Here is a 9,542-nt window from a genome sequence, read left to right on the forward strand (position 1 = left end):
GAGTTTTTCTGCTTCATCTGTCTTTTGGGAAGCAGAAGAGTTAGTCTGTAAAGGCTTGCCGTGGCCAAGGCCAGGAGTGAGCTAGGCATCACTTTCTGAGCTCTACCAGGAGAGGTCTCTGCAGGACTCACTACTGCAGGAGGTGCCGGGCAGACCCCCTTTGTGTGGTCCCAGCCTTCCCCTCCGTGCTACGCCAGAGGGAAAAAGCACAGCACGCCCACGATGTATGTTCCAAATCAACTGTATCTAGTTTGTAGGCAGCTCAGTTTCATCAGATGCTACCATTTATACAAATTAGAGGCAGGTGAAGAAATCCTTTAGTGTTTAGAAACAGACTAATCAAGCTGTTAAGACAGGCTGGCTGAGTAGGTTTGCTTCATTTCTAATAAATAACAATCATGTGCCCCAAGAAACAGTTGAGTGAAACAAAAAAGAAGCGCATCTTCCTATGGTTCTCATTTGTAGTATTTCCTAATTATGCAGGGCACTTACACCTGTGCTTTAATCTCTTACTTATACACGTGCTTAAATATTTTATTGAGCAGAGCTGGATGTCACTCAGCCTGTGTAAGGAGGATTCCTTTAGTGCCTTATTTTCTGAGTCCCAGGGAATGTGCTCCCGCTATTTCCCTGCTTGTGGGAAGGCTACGCATGCACACAGCACTCCCACAAGTCAGAGGGGGTTTTTGCGGGGGGTAAGGAAACTTGTATGTTGTCAGTGGAGCTCCAGAGTGTATACCTTATAAAGCTACAAACTCCATATGATACAGAATATCTGTCCTTCAAAGTATGCAACAAACCTATTTGTGTTTAATTTTCCGTAGTATTTTGCAATCAGTGGCGGGGTTGAATTTTGCATATAGCTGTAGGTCATTTTGTAGCCAGTGTCATTTTACAAAATCTGTTTAAGGAAAAGATATTTTCAAATGAAGCTCATTTTTCTCCTTTTAAACCACAAAATTGTACAACTCTCTCTGCAGAGGCTTGGGAGAGGAGATGAGGAAATCAAAGAGCTGTTTAGTTCTCTTCAGTCTCAAGCTCCCTATTGACTAGGAGAATTGATGAGAAGAAAAACCCAGTGAGAAGTTTACAAGCATAATAGAAAATATTTTAGCAGCACTAAGTGGCATGTTTTCCATTTACTACTCAGTGTTTTGAAAGAAATTGATGTCAACAGTGAACAAGCAACTTTGATCAGGATACTTATGTTGGTGTTGGAGTATGGATTTTAATGGCTATCTATGGACACTGGGGCTTGGAAGTTGACTGTGATTTGCAAACAGGTTAAAACATATTCTTTGTGCCTTGAGTCCATTATGATATTTAATTGTAAAAAGGCAGTTTAGTGTTAGGAAAGCAATAATCCTAAAAAATTTCCTTTCTTTTCCGGTAGAGTCTCATCCCCTCTTAAGCACTGCAAGGTGTCAGTGATTTTCACTCTGTCCCAACTCATACTCTACTCAGTGTGTGAGGCCTCCTGTTGATGTAATGTCAAGGCCTTTGGACCAACACAAAGGCTATTGAATCTTACAAGTTAGTACGCACATCCGCCTTTAAATTAATTGACTTACTTGTAGTCTTTACAACAGCTGTGACAGTTACGGTTTGTTGCACTAAATGCTGTATTTTATTGATGAAAGCACATTTTTCTTCAGGGTTTCACTTCTTTGAATGGAATAATTTTGAAAAAGAATTCTTGTGTAGGTTATGAGTCCTGTTTTAAAGCAAATGCTGTAATATTCTACAAAAGCAGTCTGAAACACCAAGGTTTACTGTATGGAGTTTGCAGTGACTATTGTAATGTTCTGTGTGACTGCTATTATGTAAGCATTTTCAGTCTATCAGGCTCAACATTAGTTTAAATACTGGAGTGGTAAATCCTGTAGTACTTATTCAGATCCAGTGCAAGTGGGCAGAGCTTCACTTGGAAGAAATTGCTTCTACTCACACCAGATCTGACAATAGTCCATAGTGGTAACAGCAAATCTCTTTATATGAGATAATCTATAGCCTATAAATAATCTGTATGTATTCTATAGCAAACCCAATATTTTAACTTGGTGGTGGAAAGGCTGGAAGAGCAGGGTAGAGGAACTCTTTCCTTTCCCTCACTTAACACGGGAAGAAATACCAGACAACCACTAAGATGCTTCCCCACTTCTGCATTTCTGTGGCCTGTCCTTCAGGTTCTCCCTATCCCTGGCCACACACAGTTTTGTGGACAACATCCCAACACCAGCAGTGCTGCTCTCAACCTTAGTTTCCCTCACTATAACAGCAGAGTTCTTTGCCACACTTTTTGCTCTCTGTCCTCTCCCCAGTAAATCCTCTGGGCAAGCAACAGTGGAGGGAAAGATTTTCCTTCTGGATGTGTTGTTCGGAGAACCCAAAGTCAAGAGCTGCTTTGCTTGGCTGGGCTTTTTTGTCCATTCTCTGAATTTTGTGTTCATAACAATTCTACTGACCGCTGAAAAAAACGTCCTCTAGGACTGTAGTCAACTGCAGGGACAAAAGGGACAGAACAGCAAGGAAATGATGACATAAGGAAAACCTGTGATGTTTGAGTTGAAGTGTGTATTGAGAAGAATTCCTCAGGACTAGATTTCCCCTGATGCAGCTAATCTTCTATTAGCATTAATGGCGCTTAGGCAGATGTGCTTCCTAGGAAGAAATACATACCTTTGTGTCCAGATGCATGACCAGTAACTGTATGAGGAAATCTTCATGCTCTGTAGTTTAACAGTAGATCCCAGGTTTCCCCTAGACAGAGCAAGTTTTGCCTCTTGGTAGAAAAGACACCTTTCATCTATGCAGTTAAGACATCCTGAGAGATGGGAATTCAACACGGCAGTCTTCCTGAAATGAGTGTGTCATGGGTTATATCAGTACATTTTTAATAAAATTCTCTTACCTTGATCAATCTATGACCTTCAATTTAAAGCTGAGATTAATTCTCCAAGACACATTATGGTACTGTATTAATACTTGAAATCGTCTTATAAATGCTTGCTTTCATATTTGGCATAACTATTGTACCACTATAGAAACTGCTTCTATTGACCTTTAGATTAAAAATATGTTGGATTATCATGATTGACATATTCAAAATGACTCATTCTTGCCAAACACAGCATAACAACTTTTTAACATTCCCTTTTCTTTGCGACTGCCTCCACTTTCATTATATGAAATATGGCTGTATTATATACCACCTCTCATTGCCTAACATGCTTTTTTCAGAGTTCAAGAAAATTTACATTTGCAGCTAAACGTTTCAGTGATTGCTCTGTTGGATTTCATTATACCAGTGTAGTTAATCAAAGCAAGTCTGGCCTTGCAACCATGACTCATTGTATGGTTTTTTGAACTTAGTCATTTATACTGAATGAATATACACATTATCACCAGAGTACCAGATTTTCTTTAACAGCCTGCATGACACTGTACTGTAATGCCTTAGTAAACTGCTTATGCCATGTGTGCACTGCAGCTGCTTTTTTAATTTTTTTTTTCTTTTTAAGGAATTCATTGAAAGCCATTCTCTTTACCAGAGGGAATGAGGGACTCACTGGGAGTGTAGTCAGTGCAAGGGAAATGGTATTCTCTTGTGGTCCTAATGACTCCTATTTCACTATGCACAGGAATATTTTCAGATCTGCACACTTTGTCTATGCAGCTGGGTGGTCTGCACAATAGTCATTAACGAGAAATCCCCAAATAAGCATAACAGGCTGAAGTTTGGCTGAGGTTTATTCAACCACATGCTTTATAGTGGAATTCAGTTACAGGCAAGAGAATCACTGGTTTTGGTGCGGCTGAGAAAAGATTTTGTGGTTTCTGTTTCTTTCTCCTGGACAATCTAAATAAGTATGGTTTTGCCACCACTATTGAGGTGGCAAATTCTTTTACCCTCCAGGAACCCCTGGAGGTAAAAATTTAAGGTAATAGCCTGTGTTAGCTAATACTTCCTAACTAACTATTTTGTGGAGTCTTACACAGGCTAGGATCTGTCTTTAACATGCTGGCAGAGATGAGTTGAAGCCTCAGCAACCTCTTTTAAATGCTATAAATCAAACACACAGAGGTATTTAGCTGCCTAGAGGTGAAGATGGGTGTTCAGTAAGATTTACCTAAATGCCTAAACAGGTCAGGTACTTAATTCCCACCGAAATCGAATGACAGTACTTCAAATACTTCTGTAAATCAAGATGCTTGTACTTCTGTCTACAATGGATTTTTGAAATGTGTTAATACTAGTACCTGCTATTATCATACCTTTATTCTCCATCTGGTCTGAACATATGTGACAGTCGTATGCTTTTAGTATAATGTAGGGGAAAGTAGCGCTAGGAAAACCAGTTTTGATGAGTCTCTAGATAAAACTCAGGCACAGCTGACTGTGGTATCTCCATCTTGCTAATCTCTGCTTATGCACAGCTGGCGCATTACAGCATGCTCTGTGGGATTCACCATTTCCATCACAGACAAAACACGTGAGATGTTAGGTGTGACTGTTTGAGTGAGAAGCCAGTCCACGTAAAGAGAAGACAACAATGGGGATTGCCCATTTTGTATCAGCTACTTGAAGAAAGTACATGTGGCAGCCAGGGAGAAATTTCTCATCTGTACAGGTTTCAATGTGTTATTGTTCTATGGAAACAGATGCCAGCTTCTAAGCCAGATTACAGTAATTTTGCACCTAATAGGTTAAATGGTTATAGATTGACTGGATCCAGTTATGGGAGATTTCCTTGGTTAGAAAGATCCTCCACTTATTTAAGGCCCCCACAACAGTTTCTCTGACCCTGCTGCTTTTATCCTTTGTCATGGAAGAAGTATATTACAAAGTGAGAAGTGATTTCCACCTCCTCAAGCAACCCTGAGGACAATGGTTAGCCAGCACAGTGTGGTACAAAATCAATTTTGAGGACTACTATTGGATATCTGTTGCTACTGTCATCGGCCTAGTTTGTACTGCCTATGAACTATTTTTTGTCTTAACAAAAGGTACCCAAGAGCATCAAACAATTACAAAAAGGGGAGATGGACAAACAGTATGCAAATATTTGCCACTGGGATGGTCTTTGTGTCCTCAGTGTCACTTATCTGCCCTACCAACAGCATATTGTTAATTCATTCCCCTGTTTAAAAATGGGATTGTATTTTGTGTTGACTACGTGATAATCACAATCCCCTTTTGTGTTTGCTTTGTACAGACATTTGAGTGATTGCCTTTTACTGGCACAAATGGTCACAGAACACATGGTCCCCTATCACATGCAGGGGTATTCACTGAAACGAAATGTCATATTCGTATGTGTAAATATTTCTTCCAGAAGTATATGCTTGTTGTTCCAGTGTATGAATAGAAAGAATACCTTGTGACTTATCTGGCTCATCACAACTAACCAGCCCAACCGAGTTGTCAAATATTTGCAGGTAACGGTTTTGGATTAACCTATATGGTTACTTTTTTTTTTTTAAAGTAATTTCAAATAACAAATGAATCTGGAAAACTGTGATCTGTTTGCAGATATTCTGTTTGCAAAAAGAAGGCAACATGTGTCTGATGAAATATTCATTGCAAATTATTCACCAGTCTCAAACTGTAGTAAGCGTTAAGATAAAAGATTTGTAAATTCATCAAGCATTCAACAAAATTCACCAAGCCTGCTACATCTTTTATTTTTGGTCATGGCATTTCTGCCTATGAAAACACATTCATGAATTTGAAAGATTCAACACACTTTATGTTTACTTTCTGAATTACCAATTATTCAGCAGTTAAAGCAAATCTATATTATCAATAGATCTGTGCTCTTCTGTTTTATTGCTTCACTTCAAAGACGTATTAGTGTTGCACATAGCTTAATACTTCCCAGAACACATAGCTTAATTTCTTCCCAATATCCATCGTTCCAACAGCAAAGGAGAAAACTATCCAGCTCTTCTGATATTCAGTAAAAAAATGCAAGTAGGAGGAAATATTATATAAGTATTAATTTAATCATCCTTCTAATTTTTTAGGATCAATTTGGTCTTTTATTTGACAGAAGGCAACTCCAAGGCACATATAGAAGTTTTGTTAATTCTGCTAAGTCTTGATTTGAGGGTATGCACTGTGCTCATACAGGGTACTTGGCTATTTGCTTCAGGCAAAACTTTACCCAAGTTGCTATGATTTAAATATGTAAAGATAGCTGGGAACTTTCCTACAGAAGCTAATAGTGTAAAGACTCAACTACACAGATAATCCCTACTGCAAGCAACTCAGGTGCATTGTAATAAGCAGAATACATATTTTTGGTGATTTTTTATATCTAAATAGTGGATTATATAATTGTTGACATTTCAGATCTAAAACAGCACTCAGATTGTTTTCTGCAACAGAAGTTTCACCACAACAAGTCTGGCTACGTAATTTCCTGAGCTCTTCATAGGAAATGATTGTAGTTTATGATAGGCTAGAAAAGGGTTTATGGGGGGTTAGATAGCCTTCTTAGATGGGTTTCTTTAGAGAAGAAGTCCAGCAGATTGTTTTAAAGATTACTTCTTTAATAAGAAATCCTGCACATGGTGGAACACTGACAGCAAATACAGCATGGATTCAACAGAATAGTATCACCCTTTTTTGTAAAACATGCAAAGAATTGTACTGTTTGTCCTCCAATATAGTGAATAGTAAATAAAATGTGCTACAGAGTATGGAAATATATTTTTTAAAGCAATCCATTGTGAATACACAGAATTTTTCAGAACACCACCCCAATTCTTCAGAAATGTGGCTGCTGAAATCACATTAAGAAGAGGCAGGAAAAAAACCTCTACTTAAATTTTTGGGAAGACACTGATAGCGTGTACACAAACCCTAAAGCAACAGTAAGTAACTTACCAGGTGGGGATACTAGAAGAGGGCTTATAAGGCTTGATCTATTGTGTTGGGTGTTTTGTTATTGCCTTCACTTGTGTCTGTTGAAGATGTTCTAACATTTTACTGACAATGACAACAGCATCCTAGTGTCTGGGATCACTCCAGCAACGTCTGCATTTACTAGGATAGATGCAGGCCACATTCCTAGATACATCCAGGATCTCTAACTGGTGAAAAGGCATCTTTCCTAGCCATCATAGTTAAATGCCAGTGCCAGCCGCAATGTTTCCATGCACTTGAGCGCAGAGTGGATTGGTCTCTTACCCACGCATTCAGATATATTTATTTCATTACTGCCATCTATAAAACCCAAGTGCTTGCCAAGTACATGTGGAGACCTCAGGTAGGATGAGTCACCTTGACCCTGCTCCACCTTCAGTGATTCTGCTATTTGACTCATGGTAAGAAAAATAAGCCCCAATTACCAAAATGAGGCAATTGAAAATAGGCATCTAATGATACACAAATGTGTCTTACTAATTTTGGATTCAAGGCACATGTATATGAATGATCATTTCAGATAGACTCATTTTCACTAAGGCTGACTGGTAGTAACTTAAGAAAATGTTGTTTTAAGATAAAAATAAAAAGCTGAATGGCACACTCAGCACCACCTGTATTTGCTGGCTCACCACATAAAGTGGCAAGCACCTTGGAATACACCTCAGGGTATTAAAAAAACACATATCCTCCCATCAATTGCATTTCAGTGTACTACAAAAGATGTGCTGCTAAGACTACATCAGGACCAAAGTAAACAGGAAAATGCCCTTCAAATGATTAGAGGTTTTAAAAATGAACCTAACCCAAAGAGAGATAAGCCACGTCCATGCTGTAGGCTGCATGAGGTGGTGAGGCTCTTGATCACTACCTGCATGAACAAAGTTGTTGAGTTCCCTGCCATTTTGAAGGCCACATTGTAGAAGTCTGGTTTATGCAGTGGGTGGGACTGCAAACCAGCCTGAGCAAGGGAAGAGTAAGACGAGATGGACTGCTTTCTCTGCATTTTGGAGAAAAGGGGAATTTCTATAGCTGCAGGGCTTTGCTTGGAGGCAGTACAATTTGAGGGTATTACCAGACAAAGACCCAAAATCAGACACTTCATTGAGCTTGAGTGAATCAGTATGAACGACTGAGAAGACTTGCTCAGGCTGTGGCATGATAGAGTGGGAGCAGGAGAATTTAATGCGGGGCTGGCAGGTAGGTGCCTCCTTGGGGTGGCCTCACAGATGACATGCCCCACATCAGAAAAGCTTTTGTGTATGTTTTATGTGAGTCAATGGGAAAATTCGTCTGCTTTAATAATCAGCACCTCCCTAAATCCTCTCTTGAAATGGTTCAAGGGACACAAGGAATAAAGGATGCCAGAGAGAATAAATGGAGAAGCCAGAGAAGAAATTATTCAATGCAATTATATACTTCATATATATATATATATATATATAAAATCAAAGCAAATATACAAAACCAAAACATCCTAAAAATACCTTACATTTAATTCTTTCTGGGTTAGCTTTGCTTTTTTCTTATAGAAGTAGTCTGTGTTGCATTATTATTACTACTAGTTTATTATTATTATTTTATTTTTCCAGGAACAGCACCTTTATTTTGTCTGACCCAGGGAAGACTATGCTTAGAGGTAAGCTATTTTGGCAATGTTTAGCCCTTTCTGTTATATTCTTCTGCTCTGCTGATATTAACATAAGTATGTAAGCTGCAAAAGGATTTTAGTCGTATGTAAGTAGTTTTCTTGGCTCACAACAGAGATTTTTACAATCACAACTAATCTAACCCTCAGACTTTCATAGCAGCAAGTCATCCCTTGTAAGTAGAAAATTTAGAACAAAAAGCCCCGCCCCCCCAAATTTCTTAGTCCTAATAAAACACAAAAGAGAAAAATGACACCACCACCCTCCTCCACCCCACACACCTTATTGTAGACATCATCAAGCTGGATTTACTTTCTATTTACTTATTTTTCTCCAAATCTCTTGGGACCTGTGCATCATTATCTTCAATGAACATGTTCAGCAAACAGGACATTTAAGTGTATTTTATTTAAGTGTATTTAAGAGACATTACTAGGAAACTCCCTGATCTGGTACGGCCTTCGGACTACTACCCACTGTTGGTTATACAGGCTGGCAGCGATGAGGTTGCAGAGAGAAGTCCTGAGGTGATCAAAAGGGACTTCAGGGCACTGGGGAGAGTGGTTGAAGGATCGGGAGCACAGGTAGTGTTTTCCTCAATCCCTACAGTGGCAGGGAAGGACACTGGAAGGAACAGGAAAACACACCTGATCAACACGTGGCTCAGGGGCTGGTGCCATCGGAGGAATTTTGGCTTTTTTGATCATGGGGAGGTTTACACGGCACCGGGCCTGCTGGCGACAGATGAGTTCAGCTGTCTCACAGGGGGAAAAGAGTCATTGCTTATGAATTGGCAGGGCTCATCGAGAGGGCTTTAAACTAGGTTTGAAGGGGGAAGGGGATAAAACCAGGCTCACTAGAGATGAGCCGAGGGGTGGCATGTCAATGCTGGGGGCGAAATCGATAGCCCAGCTCAAGTGCATCTACACCAATGCACGCAGCATGGGTGGCAAGCAGGAGGA

General features: G+C 39.6%; 1 protein-coding gene across 1 annotated transcript in view; it reads left to right on the forward strand.

The window, feature by feature from the left end:
• Positions 1-9,542, forward strand: part of TLE4 (transducin-like enhancer of split 4) — a 170,455-nt gene that overhangs the window by 22,413 nt on the left and 138,500 nt on the right. The gene's annotated exons all lie outside the window — the stretch shown is intronic.

The sequence above is a fragment of the Pygoscelis adeliae genome, unplaced genomic scaffold (assembly GCF_000699105.1).
Source record: "Pygoscelis adeliae isolate BGI_AS28 unplaced genomic scaffold, ASM69910v1 Scaffold45, whole genome shotgun sequence".
NCBI lineage: Eukaryota > Metazoa > Chordata > Aves > Sphenisciformes > Spheniscidae > Pygoscelis > Pygoscelis adeliae.